Source organism: Schistocerca piceifrons, chromosome 3 (genome assembly GCF_021461385.2).
Source record: "Schistocerca piceifrons isolate TAMUIC-IGC-003096 chromosome 3, iqSchPice1.1, whole genome shotgun sequence".
NCBI classification, from domain to species: Eukaryota; Metazoa; Arthropoda; class Insecta; order Orthoptera; family Acrididae; genus Schistocerca; species Schistocerca piceifrons.
The window spans coordinates 232,119,002-232,133,597 of record NC_060140.1 but is presented as its reverse complement, the minus strand read 5'-3'; the positions used below and the strand labels follow the sequence as shown (position 1 = coordinate 232,133,597).

Genomic DNA, 14,596 nt, shown 5'->3' with positions numbered 1-14,596 from the left:
TTATAAAATACATTTTAATTACCGGTCGTGGACGCTGAATAGAATACGAAAGGAACCAGAAGTTCACAGTTCAGAAAGGTTTGAAACAGATCTAGAATGGACGTGCGATGCGAACAAAAGCAACTCGATACTGAACTATGAGTGGTCGGCAGTGGAACTGCGACGAGTGGCCACGCGAAGATGGACGAGTCCGGCCGAGTGAGACCGAGACAGATGGGACCGAGGCTGGAACGAGGCCGGCCGACGTGCCTTTGCGGGAACGAGACCGCCCGTTTCCCGTTCCCGGGAAATATGAGAGCCGCGGCCGAAGTGAACTATGAAAGACCGTTCCTTAGAATTCGTTCCTCGCTCGTTCCGTTCATATTGGTGAACCGTTCCTTTGGACCCGTTAGTTCGCGAACGACCCATCTCTAGTGCATTCCACTAACCTCAAACCACCGCCATTTACGACTTCAGTGGATTCAAGAGAGAAGTCATTGGATGGTAAGTGGAGGTCTAGTGTGTTTTCTGATGAAACCTGGTTCTGTCTCGGTCGAGGGCCCGCAACCAATGCGTCAGCGTGCTAGACTCATTGGACCTACACCTGAAGTTTGGGGTGCGATTTCGTAGGACAGCACGAGCACTCTCGTCGTTACCCCACGCACCCTGACCGTAAATTTGTTCGTCGGTCTGGTGATTCGGCCTGTTTTGCTGCCATTCATGTACAGCACTCCGGAAGAGGTGTTTTGTGTTTCCCAACAGAAAATGGTTCAAATGGCTCTGAGCACTATGGGACTTAACATCTGTGGTCATCAGTCCCCTAGAACTTAGAACTACTTCAACCTAACTGCCCTAAGGACATCACACACATCCATACCCGAGGCAGGATTCGAACCTGCGACCGTAGCAGTCGCGCGGTGTTTCCCAACAGGATAACGCTCGCCCACATATCTCTGTTGTAACCTAACATGCTCTACAGATTGCCGAGATGTTGCCTTGGCCTGCTTTATCACCAGATGCAATAAAATAAGAGTACATATATCATCGGACAACAACTCCAGCGTCATCCACAAACAGCATTAACTGCCCCTGTCTCGACCGACCAAGTGCAACAGACATGGAACTCCGTCCCACAAACTGTCATCAGGTTTGTGTATAACACAATGCATACTCGCCTGGCCGAGCGGTTCTAGGTTAGTCAGGTCTAAGTAGTTCTTTGGTTCTAGGGGACTGATGACCTCAGATGTTAAGTCCCCTAGTGCTCATTACTTGCCTGCATGATTGTATTGAGGCATACAGGTTATAAATGCAGCACCATTTCTCATTTCCAATGGCTTATCTCGATTTTTTCCGTCAATGTAGATGTAGAAATTTCGCTGTATCCTTTTCAAAGTAACTATCCCAACATCTGTCTTGTTCGATTTGATGATGATGATGATGATGATGATGATGATGAAGTCCCACACTCCGAGGAGCGTAGGGGACGATGCCGCAGACCCGCACCGCTGTACTAGGCAAGGTCCTAGTGGACATGGTTTGTCATTGCCTACCTCCGACCGTAATGGGGATGAATGATGATGATGATGATGATGATGATAATTATGAAGAGGACACAACAACACCCAGTCATCGAGAGGCAGGAACAATCCCTGACCCTGCCGGGAATCGATCCCGGGACCCCGTGCGCGGGAAGTGTGCACGCTACCGCAAGACCACGAGCTGCGGACTTGTTCGATTTAAGGAAACCAAAATCTCGATAAGACGGACGGGAAATCTACCTCTATTCCTTCGAAAGGTAGGGCCGATGGTTCACATCTGTGTGTCAAGTTAATAATTTTCAGCTGACTTTTCGTAGTGCCTAACTTGCAGTGTCGGTACTAAACGCCATCGATGTCAGAGGACAGTTTGGAGACTGCAAGTGGAGGCGCCCTGAGGTAGCCCCGAATTACTGGTCGTTAAGGGCGGCGGGCCACATCGTGTGTGCAGCGGCGCCGTAATTGCAGGGCTGCCACCATTAGCATTCCTGGCGGCTGCGCCGCACTCCAAGGTCACGAAATTAACGCAGGCCCGCGCGACCGGTTACACCACGGCAGGCTAGCGGCATCACTGCCCGCCCGAACATCCCGCAGACGGGTCGCGCCCGTGTGGTTGGCAGTAGCGGCTCGCTGTCACAAGTCAGTAGGCGAAAGTGACGTGATGCAGCGCGAGCAGCCGCAAGGATACTTAGGTCATGGACCGGTATTACACTATCAAATTTCTTTGTCAAAAATCTTTGTCCAATATCTTTAGCAAAGATATTTGATGGTGTAATAGAGAACTTCGTCAAATCTCGTCCCTTATTTGATCATTTGACAGCAGGCTGGACCTGGGGACTGTCCTGGATGGACTACAATAAGGAAAAATCACCAACCCTATGCGAGATTGAATCCGGCATCTTCAGGATCTGAGTCTGCCCTGCCTGCTAGACAACCACGGCCGCTCATACATGCAGGTGGGAGCAGTACACCGAATGATTCCTCTACCAGCCGATGTTCTCGGAACTTTTAGTAGAATTCACACCATGATGCAGAATGCCTCCACTGTAATCACTGCTACTGGAAGTTTACGAGGATCTACGTGACGCTTTCGCACTTGTTAAAAATCTTGTGACGAAATGCGGCCTATACACTTCCCCGATCCAAACGTGTACTCCGTCCCTAATGGCCTCCCTTTCGGCGCGACGTTAAACCCTAATCGTATTTCCCTCTGTTTCCGAAACCCAAATCGACAGTCAGCTGTTTGTTGTCTTAGTGGGTGTCGAAACAGATATAGAAAGTCTGGGGTTCAGTCCTCTGGATTACGATTTTTGCCGTCACTTATCGTTTCTTTCGCTTGTGTGTGTCCCTAAACTGTAAACAGCACAAACTGTAGGAGCCTAGCATGAATAAGTCTGATAAAAGATCGGAAGAGGGCAAGGGCAAACCATCTTTAATATGGTCATCCGTAGTAAAGCACTGCCATATTCAAACCAACCTCAGGTAAACCACAACATCATCATCATCCATCATCATCATCATCATCATCATCATCATCATCATCATCTCAACCTTTTCCCACGTCATGTGGGGTCGGCGTTGCTTTGCTGGATCCTTCTCTTCCATAAATGTCTATCCAGTGCTTCTTCTCTAAGCCATCCTTTCTCCCGTAGGACACCTGCTACCTTGTCCTTCCATCTCAGTTTCGGTCTTCCTCTTCTCCTTCGATTTCTAGGCCTTCAATTCTTCTCCCCACATGCCCATACCATCTTAGCCTACTTTCTTGGATTAACTTCCTTGTGAATCCTACTTTCATTGTTCCCCTGATGTACTCATTCCTTGGTCTATCCTTTCGCGTCACCCCACTCATTCACCTTCACATTATCGTTTCTGCCACTTCCATCTTTTTCTGTTAGGCTTTTGTAACTGTCCAACTGCGCCTGCAAGAGGTAACGAGTGGCTTGGGAAGCTCGTTAACTGTTGTTGCCGGTCCCAAGCCCAGATAGAGGAGGAGGGGGGTTGCCGTCAGAAAGGGCATATAGCCAGAAAAAAACCGTGCCAAGACAAAAAAATGATGGATACTTCTCATGTAAACCACAGCTGAACCATTTTCTCGTACACAGAATGGTGCAGAAGTAAAAGAACAGCAGCACGTTATAATACGACGGGTATGACATGAGGTTTGTCACTTCGGCTACGGAAAGCCCACTTAGATAGGTCAAATTTTGTAAAATGATGATGATTCAGAGTTCCCAAATGTACCTGGAGCAATCAGTTTTGAATCTTAGTGGTGGTAGAAAAATTTAAGCATCACTACTCGTATTTTGGGAGAAGAGGTCGCGTCAAAGCAAGTTTCGCTCTCTCTCTTCTGTCCCATCGTCATCAGTCCGACGACTACACAGAGTCATCACCATCATTCGCACTCAACAACTGTATTCACGCCTATATTCACACTCTACGATGAATAGATGTACGAACACATTTGTCTCCATAAGCACTCTGTGTATTTACACGGTAAAAAAATCGTATTAGATGGAGACAATTTAGTCGCATACGACCGCCGAAATTCGCGAATAACCTATACCGAGAGACAAGGAATGATTGTGCCGACTTCGTATTACCAATTTGTGAAGCGTCTGGAAGGGCGAGATCACATGGCGCTCAGCGGGATGCTCCTAAATTACACTGAGGTGACAGAGGCCATATGATACTTGCAAAAGGTTGGACAACATGGTTGTGGAGTGGCAGCGATTAGTATAAATTAACTTAGTATTAAGACTGTTTTCTTAATACTAACTTCCAAAAGTAGTGCTTTTGTCCGTAAATGTACGATGGGATATCGGGCGATCTGGATGGCCATATCATTCGCTCGACTTGTCCAGAATGTTCTTCAAGCCAATCGTGAACAACTGCCGCCTGGTGACATGGCACATTGACATCCTTAATAATTCCATCGTCTTTAGGGAACATGAAGTATGTGAATGACTGCAAATGGTCTCCAAGTAGCCGAACATAACTATTTCCAGTCAAAAGTCGGTTCAGTTGGACCAGATGACAGCACACACCATTAAGGAATAACCACCAGCTTACACAGTGACTTGTTGACAATTTGGGCCCATGGCTTAGCGGCGTCTGAGGCACACTCACCGACTGAAATCGGGACTCATCCGACCAGGTAACGGTTTTTCAGTCGTCTAGGGCCCAGCAGATATGGCCGCGAGCGCAGGAGAGTCGCTGCAGGTCATGTGCTGTTAGCAAGGGCACTCACGCCGGTCGTCTTCTACCATAGCCCATTACCGCCAGATTTCGCCGCACTGTCGTACCGAGTAGGTTTGTCGTACGTCCCACAAAGATTCTTGCCGTTATTTGCAGTGTTGTTTGTCTGTCAGCTCTGACAACTCTACGCAAACGCCTTTTTTCTCCATCGGCTACTACGTTGTCCATGATGAGAATCAATGCCTGAAATTTGGTATTCTCGGCACACTCTTGACACTGTGGAACTTGGGATATTTAATTTCCTAACGATTACCGAAATGGAAAGTCCCATGCGTCTAGCTACAACTACCAGTCCGCGCACAAAGTCTGTTAATTACCGTCGCGCGGCCATAATCAAGTGTGCAACTTTTTCACGTGAATAACCTGGGGCATAAATGACTGCTCCGCACTGCTTTGCCCTTTTATGGCTCAAATGGCTCTGAGCACTATGGGACTTAACTGCTGTGGTCATCAGTCCCCTAGAACTTAGAACTAGTTAAACCTAACTAACCTAAGGACATCACAAACATCCATGCCCGAGGCAGGATTCGAACCTGCGACCGTAGCGGTCTTGCGGTTCCAGACTGCAGCGCCTTTAACCGCACGGCCACTTCGGCCGGCTTTGCCCTTTTATGTACGCGATATTACCGCCATCTGTATATGTGCATATCGCTACCCGATGAGTTTCGTCCTCTACCGTAGTTCTATTGCCTGGTGCGATATGAAACGAATGCACGAGCGCATTCTGAAATACTAGTACCGTGTTGTAGCTCTTCGGAATGTTTGTTTACAAAGGAGAGTCATTGAGCTCCTCGCCTTGCAACGGAGTATTTACGTAGCACAGGGTGTGCCGTGGAAGGACATCTTGAGCGGCGCGCGCGCGCGCGCGTGTGTGTGTGTGTGTGTGTGTGTGTGTGTGTGTGTGTGTGTGTGTGAGAGAGAGAGAGAGAGAGAGAGAGAGAGAGAGAGAATGACAATTTTATTCTTTATGTCTTCATCTTGTTTGCCTACGACAAAAGCGTGCGAGCGTAATTTGTGGCGTGCAGCCGGAGCACGCGAGGATGGGCCAAAAAACGCGTCCATCAAGATACAGAGCGCAATCGATACTCGGGTCGACCGCTCGCCGTGTTGCGTGTTGGCTGCTCCCGTGCTGTCGTTACCACATCTCACGCGCCTACCTGTTAGCGCACACACACAGCGCAGTATTTTGGAGTGTCCTGCCGGTACTGACCCGTTAGTTGCGGTGACATACTCTACCCCTAGGTCAGCTACTCTTCTTTGTATTCATAGTGGTATGACAGAAATGACTTTTTGCAGAACAGCATAAAATATTGTCATAGAGGATCACGTTAGTGAACCTACGATTTGCGGTTCGTCCCTAAGTCACCTTCTCAGATTTGTAACCGGCCGCGGTCGTCTCGCGGTTAAGGCGCTCAGTCCGGAACCGCGCGACTGCTACGGTCGCAGGTTCGAATCCTGCCTCGGGCATGGATGTGTGTGATGTCCTTAGGTTAGTTAGGTTTAAGTAGTTCTAAGTTCTAGGGGACTGATGACCACAGAAGTTAAGTCCCATAGTGCTCAGAGCCATTTGAACCATTTCTTCTCTGGTGTTGTTCTTACAGAGTGTGTAGGTCCGAAAAAAGTCGCCGCCTTTGAAGATCAAAAGATTTTTTTAGCGTTGCTGGAGTTTTGTTAACAGTCGGTAAACCAGTGCGTGAAGTCGCTCATTCGATTGTTGCTAGTGGCATACATTTCTTTACCTTTTAAAATCCATATTTGTTAGCAAATAGAAATCTTAATTAGCAAACATTAGGGAAAACATCTAATTTTAGATTACTATTTGCATGAAAATACGAGTATTCACACTAAATTAAAATTTGGTACAAAAGAAAACATGAAAGAGAAAATCTAATCTTTTTTATTGCTGGAGATTGAACAGTGTCACTAATGTATACACTATTTTTTATTTAACAAATAGACATTTCCCCTGTCTGCATCAAATTTTAATTTATTTTCATGCGACCAATAATGAAAAATGATTTAGTTTTTATTAAAAGTTACGAAATAAAATTTATTAATTAACATTTCCAACAGCCAATAAATGTGGAAGCAAAAAGAAATATAATATATACTAACTACGACGGGCGTTCAATAAGTAATGCAACTTTTTTTCTCGAAGCAGGTAGGTTTTATTCATGATTCCAATACTTCATATTATTCCACACTCTTTTGGCTACAAAACACTATTTTTCAACATAATCTCCGTTCATTGTGACGGCCTTACCTTACCTTACTGGGTGGGCCAGTATGGCTGCATGGTACCACTCTACTTATCGACATCGGAACGGAAGTCTTGCTGCATCAATAAGCTCCTCATAATCTACGTACTGCTTCCCGCGGAGTGCATCCTTCAGCGGGCCAACCATACGGAAATCGGAAGATGCGAGATCCGAGCTATGGGGTGGATGAGGAAGAACAGTTCAGTGAAGTTCTGTGAACTCCTCTCGTGTGCGCGGAGTTGAGTGTAACGCCTTGAGTCTTCATCAGGAAGGAGAACTTCCTTTTGCATTTTTGTGGCGGCGAACAGGTTGCAGTCGTTTCTTCAATCTCCTGAGGATAGCACAATACCCTTAGAGCCGGACGTTGCACGATGACGGAGGACATCAAACAGAATAACCGTTTCAGACACCCAGAAGACCGTCGCTACGACGTCACTGAGGGTCCGGCAATGATCTTTTTCTTCAGTGGAAAGGTGGTGTGGCGCCTCTCCATGGATTGCCGTTTTTTTCCTGTTCGAAGTGATGAGCTCACGTTTTATCGCCTGTGACGATGTTCGACAGAAAATTGTCACCATCAGCCTCATAACGCGCTAGCAATTCCCCACAGATGTTCCTTAGCTGCTCCTTATGGTCTGCTGTGAGGCGGCGAGGAAACCAGTTGGCACACATCTCTGAGTTATGCAACTGGTGGACGACTGTGTCAGCACTACTAACAGTGGTGTCCAGTTAAGCAGCGACGTGTTTCTTTGTGATCCCACGATCACCTCAAATGAGTGTCCGCACGTTCCAACATCGCAGGAGTGACAGGCGCGTGTGTGGGCAGGTCGGAAGGTTTGCCCGACCTTGTCGCCTCGATCAACGACTCACCGTGCTTTTGTTCGCTGCGAAGTCTCCGCAGACAGTCTGCAACCGGCCATGTATATCTGCGTTCCTCTGCTTTTCCGCGACAAGAAACTCAGTGGCAGCTCACTGCTTGGAACGCACCTCCGTTTCAGTCGCCATTTTGAAGGCTACGGAAAGTGCTGCCACCTATCGGAACTTCATGAACCTTATAGGGGGTGAAGCGGGAATAATCCACGATGTCTCACAACAAATTCCGCATGTTTTTAAACCGGAATTGGCCGAGGAAAAAAGTGTTGCGTTACTTATTGAACGCCCCTCGGGGATGAAATTTGGCTTTCCAGCCAGAGACGTAGCCGCGGTAACTTTCTGGGTCCTCTCAGCTGCGCCGCATTTTTTCGGGCCCGAACCTAATCGTCACTCGGGTTTCCGTCACGGCGACGGGAGCTGCGCCGGTGAATGAGCAGCGAGAAGACCGCGGGGCGGCTGCAAAACAAGGCGCCCGCCGCTTTCGCTGCGACTGCGTCAGCTGTGCCTCCGCCTGGCTTCCCTTCCTAGGCGCTACCCTTCCCTACCCTGCTTTCCCGGGCAGCCCCTCGACATATCGACGTTGCTATTAGCCGCTCCCGACTCCCCGCTTCCTCTCGCAACAAAGACACGCCTGCCACCTGCGCGCACTCACAGTGCGATCTTCCTGGCGCGTGGCCGACACTGCGACGCATTCTCTTTCGCGTCTTGGGCGCTACAGGGTGGTCCAAAAGTGACACAAAATACTGCATATCGCATATTGCTGTCTCTTCTAAAGCGGTCCGAGATAAAAATAAAACTGATTAAAAATGGCTCTGTGCACTATGGGACTTAACATCTGAGGTCATCAGTCCCCTAGAACTTAGAACTACTTAAACCTAACCAACTTAAGGACGTCACACACATCCATGCCCGAGGCAGGATTCGAACCTGCGACCGTAGCGGTCGCGCGGTTTCAGACTGAAGCGCCTAGAACCGCTCGGCCACACCGGCCGGCATAACTGATTAATTTTGGGTAATATGTTGGGTGCTATTTTAAAGTAGTCTATGAAATTCCACGTTTGTCGAAAAGTAGCAGAAAAGCTGTAATTTGTGTACTGAGCTTTTTTTTTGAAAGAAGTGTGAAAACTACTGACTAGTCCAAGATGAAAGTGAATAATATTTGAGTCATAAATCTGACGTTGTTTTAAAGTGGACTACATAACTACTGGTTGACCCAAAAGTGAACAGACTTTTAAAGTGACTGTCTAAATTACTGAATAATTTTTAAATAATATATGTGTGCTGTATTAAAGAGGTCTTCAGAACTACAAGATGATCCAAAAATAACCACAAAGTTTCGTATGCTGAATTCTGTTTTAAAGGGAGCCCCTTGCAGTTTTCGCAGCTTATATACGAAAGTTTTGCTGCATCAATAACCCCCCCGCAATCATCTACGCACTGCTTCCTGCGGGGTTTATCATTTACTGGGCCAACCATATGGAAATCGGAAGTTGCGAGATCCAGGCTATGGGGTGGACGAGGAAAAACAGTTCAGTGAACTTCTGTGAACTACTCTCGGGTGCGCGGAGATGAAATGAAAACTTTGAGGTTCGCCGATGACATTGTAATTCTGTCAGAGACAGCAAATATTTGGAAGAGCAGTTGAACAGAATGGACAGTGTCTTGAAAGGAGAATATAGGATGAATATCAGCAAAAGCAAAACGAGGATAATGGAATGTAGTCGAATTAAGTCGGGTGATGCTGAGGGAAATAGATTAGGAAATGAGACACTTAAAGTAGTAAAGGAGTTTTGCTATTTGGGGAGCAAAATAACTGATGACGGTCTCGAAGTAGAGAGGATATAAAATGCAGACTGGCAATGGCAAGGAAAGCGTTTCGGAAGAAGAGAAATTTGTTAACTTCGAGTATTGATTTAAGTGTCAGGAAGTCGTTTCTGAAAGTATTTGTATGGAGTGTAGCCATGTATGGAAGTGAAACATGGACGATAAATAGTTTGGACAATTAGAGAATAGAAGCTTTCGAAATGTGGTGGTACAGAAGAATGCTGAAGATTAGATGGGTAGATCACATAACTAATGAAGTATTGAATAGAATTGGGGAGGAGTTTATGGCACAACTTGACTAGAAGAAGGGATCGGTTGGTAGGACATGTTCTAAGGCATCAAGGGATCACCAATTTAGTACTGGAGGGCAGCGTGGAGGGTAAAAATCGTAGAGGGAGACAAAGAGATGAACACACTAAGCAGATTCAGAAGGATGTAGGTTGCAGTAGGTACTGGGAGATGAAGAAGCTTGCACAGGATAGAGTACAAGGGAGAGCTGCGTCAAACCAGTTTCACGACTGAAGACCACAACAACAATACGATATATGTACGTAATATGCATTACAATACTTATAGGAGACTTATCCATGATCTGATATGCGTTTCCTGAATTTATCCTGCAGTTTTAGTTTTATATAATTAAAAAGTGCGAGGAGAGAGGGCTGTGAGATGAGGTCGGCCAATCGCACACAGACCGGACCTCCTTCCAGGACGACAACGTGACAGCAGCGGCCCCTATGTGAAGAGGACGTAAGCGCCGCGACAGACTGGTGACGACCCAGTTCAATAGCAGCTTTAAGATTATCCAGTTCAATAGCAGCTTCAAGTCTAGTGACTTGGATAGCAGCGTCAACGCTAGATCACTTCGCTTGTACTCTCTATGTAGCAGAGACTTCGGATTGTCTGTACTGAAGAAACTTGATTATTTTGTATGTCGTCCTTTGCTTGAAACACATCAGTGTGATTGCAAAAGTTAAGGATTATAATTTTCTTTTTATAATAAAACTCATTCATACGATCGTTTGATTGACTGTCTAGCGATCCGAGTATGCTGGCTTCCTAGACACATCTACAGGTCAGTTTGTTACCACAACCTGTATTTGGCATTCACATTTTTTACCTACTCAATCATGTTGTCACATTTCAGCCTAACCTAGACCTCGGGCGATGTTACAGGTCTCTGTCACCACAGCCAAGATTTCAGGGAGATCCAGTCAAACATTCTGTCCTTTAAAGTGGGTGTCCCTCTTAGTAGGTAATCCAACGTACTTTGGTGCTCTTAATAGAGTTTCTGATCTTACGCTCACCCAGAATCGTTAGTAAAAATTGAAGATCTGTAATTTTTAATAATAATGTGTTGCTGTAACAGACATTTACCGATTAACATTTTCGCCTTGTCTACTAAGCATGTTTGCCTTCAGAGAACAGGATAACTATGTATTAAACAATCGAATTTAGATATTTAAACGTCTACCTGGATCCTGTCTTTAGCTGTATGCTTTTATCATCCACTCATAAGTGCATTATTTATTGGCATCGAGTACTTTGTTAAAGAAAGACGTCGAGGTAATTAGATACAAGTTCAGAATTGGGAAGCATGGGGAAGGAAACCAGAGGAACCCTGCCTTAATTGATTTAAGGAAACACAAAACTGGATGGACGGCGGGTATTTGATGCGCCATCTCCCAGAATGCTACTCCAGTGTGACAACCACGGCGTGATCTGATTCCCCGAGCCGTATTCAGTTACCAGTACCAACCTCGTACAGTAACTTGTCAGTCTGCAGCAAGATGTGCACTTGGCTGCTACGCGAGGAGAAAACTGTAATGTATACTGATAACTACTTCATTTTCCTCTACCACTCACCCACCAAGTGGATGCTTCGCCCATGGTGGACAGACGAGCGCAACAAATTACGTTTCGCTTTCTCAAAGTTCAGCAAGCACCGTAGACAAAGACAAATTGTCTGCAAATTATCCGGGCCTAACAGCACTGATTGAATAGACACAGACAGGAACGGCTGACAGAGCATCGTTCGTAAAGAGTGCTAATTTCGGATCTGCTGCACCACAGAAAGCATTAACAGTGGTCCCGAGCCCACAGCCCTGTTGAGTAACTGTTCCGTCACACGATCCAGATCGAATTCCACCACTTAAGCGTGCCTGCACAGGAAACAGGGCGGCATCCGGTTCAGAGAAAGGACCACCCAGTGTCGGGTCTAATAGTGGCCGTACGCACTGAATGGTGACCCCCTATCCTTACCTACTTCGTCAATGTTTTATATATTAATATATTATTTCTGTAACGTACCTGCCGTGCGGTCGAGGGCGTGTCTTGTCACGGTCCGCGCGGCTCCCCCCGTCAGAGTTTCGAGTCCTCCCTCGGGCATATTTTGTGTGTGTGTGTGTGTGTGTGTGTGTGTGTGTGTATGTCGTCCTTAGTGTAAGTTAGATTAAATAGTGTGTAATCTTAGGGACCGATGACCTCAACAGTTTGGTCCCATAAGACCCTACGACAAACTTCCAAATGTCCGCCGGCCGCAGTAGCCGAGCGGTTCTAGGCGCTACAGTCTGGAACCGCGCGACCACTACGGTCGCAGGTTCGAATCCTGCCTCGGGCATGGATGTATGTGACGTCCTTAGGTTAGTTAGGTTTAAGTAGTTCTAAGTCTAGGGGACTGATGACCTCGGAAGTAAAGTCCCATAGTGCTAAGAGCCATTTGAACCAAATGTCCGATACTGTTGTACTTAATTGTCTATGGAGGAGTAAACAAATAAATAATAAATTTTCAAACCACGTCGTAATGGAGCTGAGCGTACGACGACTTAGGGACTTTCGACGCAGTGGCGATTCTTCTTTGAAAAACACCCTACGTTTACATGTGGCTCCAAAGACATGACTTCGTAAACAGACTTCGCAATACCATTTCTGATTGGTAATGCGATTCTAACTGCCCTATTTTCTTCTCCACAATCGATTCTGAACGGTCCTAGGGTTGTCAGTTGTTTTTAACAACTTTCGGCTGATCTGGACGGAGTGACTCTTTGTGCAGTGACGAAGTTGAAACATCAGACTGAGTATGAATCGTTGTCTACCTCCGATATTTAACAGAAGAGAAACAGCCATTGTGCTGACTAGGTCAGAAACCGTGACAGCTCATATCTAGAGGCAATTTGTGTTAGACCTAACCAACCGACGATCGGAAAACCGATATTTGACCGATCTAGCAAAACCGTTTCAAGCCTTAACATGTAAACACTGGAGAGAAAAACTGTTTCCGAAATTCAGTTTTCGTCTTCCGGAATTTTCATGTAAACGTAGCTACTGTATAAAACTGTTCTGTCGCTACCGAGAGTCGAACCTGAAACCCTTGAAGTCTTGCACTAGGTTCAACCTTAGTACCAATTAGGGTGGTATATTTTATAAGCACGCACATACTATGCAAACGACTGTGCAGAGCAGGGTGGAGCGTACCTTGTACAACCACAAGTGTCTCTTCAAATGGTTTATCATTGGCGTATGCAACAAGCAAAAACTGAATATCTGGGCCCCAGTACGCGTCCTAAACCTTCTTATCTTATTTTCCTTATCCTAATCCTTACGCGTGATACACGGAGGTGGCAGCAAACTTTTAGTCTTACTCGGATAACGGTTAACTAAATTTTCCTAAAAGTGTTTTGTGAACACAATGTCTTTATTCCTGTTCCCTACTTAATTTCTCTGAGCATTGCTGTAAAACACTCTTATGGGTTATACGGGCCTGTGTCTGTGTTTTTGTTTGTTGTCTGCCGTCACGTTTAGTTGATAAGGAGTCCAAACGCTGGAGCAGTACTCTACAATTTTTCGCACTAGCGCCTTGTATGCTGTGTGTCATACACATCCCAGTTTCCCAGAGCCCTTCTACCAAATGTAAGTCTTCCATCCGTCTTCTCATTACTGACTTTACGGATTCATCTCAAGTCATATTGGTTCTTAGTGTTGCATTTAGATAGTTAAACCATGTACTACATCCAGACGCTTACCACTGATTTTATTAACGTGATACCAACGGGTGGCCTTTTCTTTTTATCGGCATTACCTCGGACATGTCTCCATCTAAAGAGCTGCCATTCATCACAAACGGAAATGCTTTCCAATTAATTCCATATTTCCTTTTGGTCTTTTCTCAGAAAACTCCTGTAGGCATCAGCATAGTCGGCGAACAGTCTGCTAATATTGTTAGACCTACCTGATTTACTACTTATTTGTACCGAACGATTTGGAATTTACGTTTTCTTAGGGAGCACTAGCTACTGCTTTCGCTTCTGTTCTGTCCAGTATAAATTACTAGGTTCTATGAATAAAAAATTATTCGAACCCGTCGCATGTATATGAAGATGCTGCTTATATCTGTAGACTGGTTATCCATCAACAAAGTGCTACAGTGTCAAACACGTTTCAGAAGTCCAGAAAGACGGAATATACCAGTCGCCGGAGTCTACTACTTCTAAGATATTGTGGGTGAAACTTTATTTTAACCTGCGACGAATTTTTTAGGGAACTTTTTCCTCGACAGAATTCATTACGTTCGATATTAGTGTATGCTCTACGATCAAGCAGCAAACGGATGGTAGAAATATTGGTATTTATTTGTACGAATCCCTTCTCTTACCTGTTTTATAAATAGGAGACATCCGCGAGCTTTTCCAATCAGGAACTTTGAATTTTATCTTTCTGCTGCCGTGCTTTAACACTCATTACTTATACATATAAACCTGAGAACTGCAAAGATTTGTTGTATTCGGCGAATTTTGGTTTGTTTACATCTTGCCAGACAACAGTTCTGCTTGCTGTGGCACATGTAGAGTTCTCGTAGTATTCTATTCGGTGTACATT

General features: G+C 45.7%; 1 protein-coding gene across 1 annotated transcript in view; it reads right to left on the bottom strand.

Annotated features, from left to right (window-relative positions):
* The window catches only part of LOC124787819 (transmembrane ascorbate-dependent reductase CYB561), a 283,476-nt gene that overhangs the window by 267,756 nt on the left and 1,124 nt on the right, over window positions 1-14,596 (bottom strand). The window lies entirely within an intron of this gene.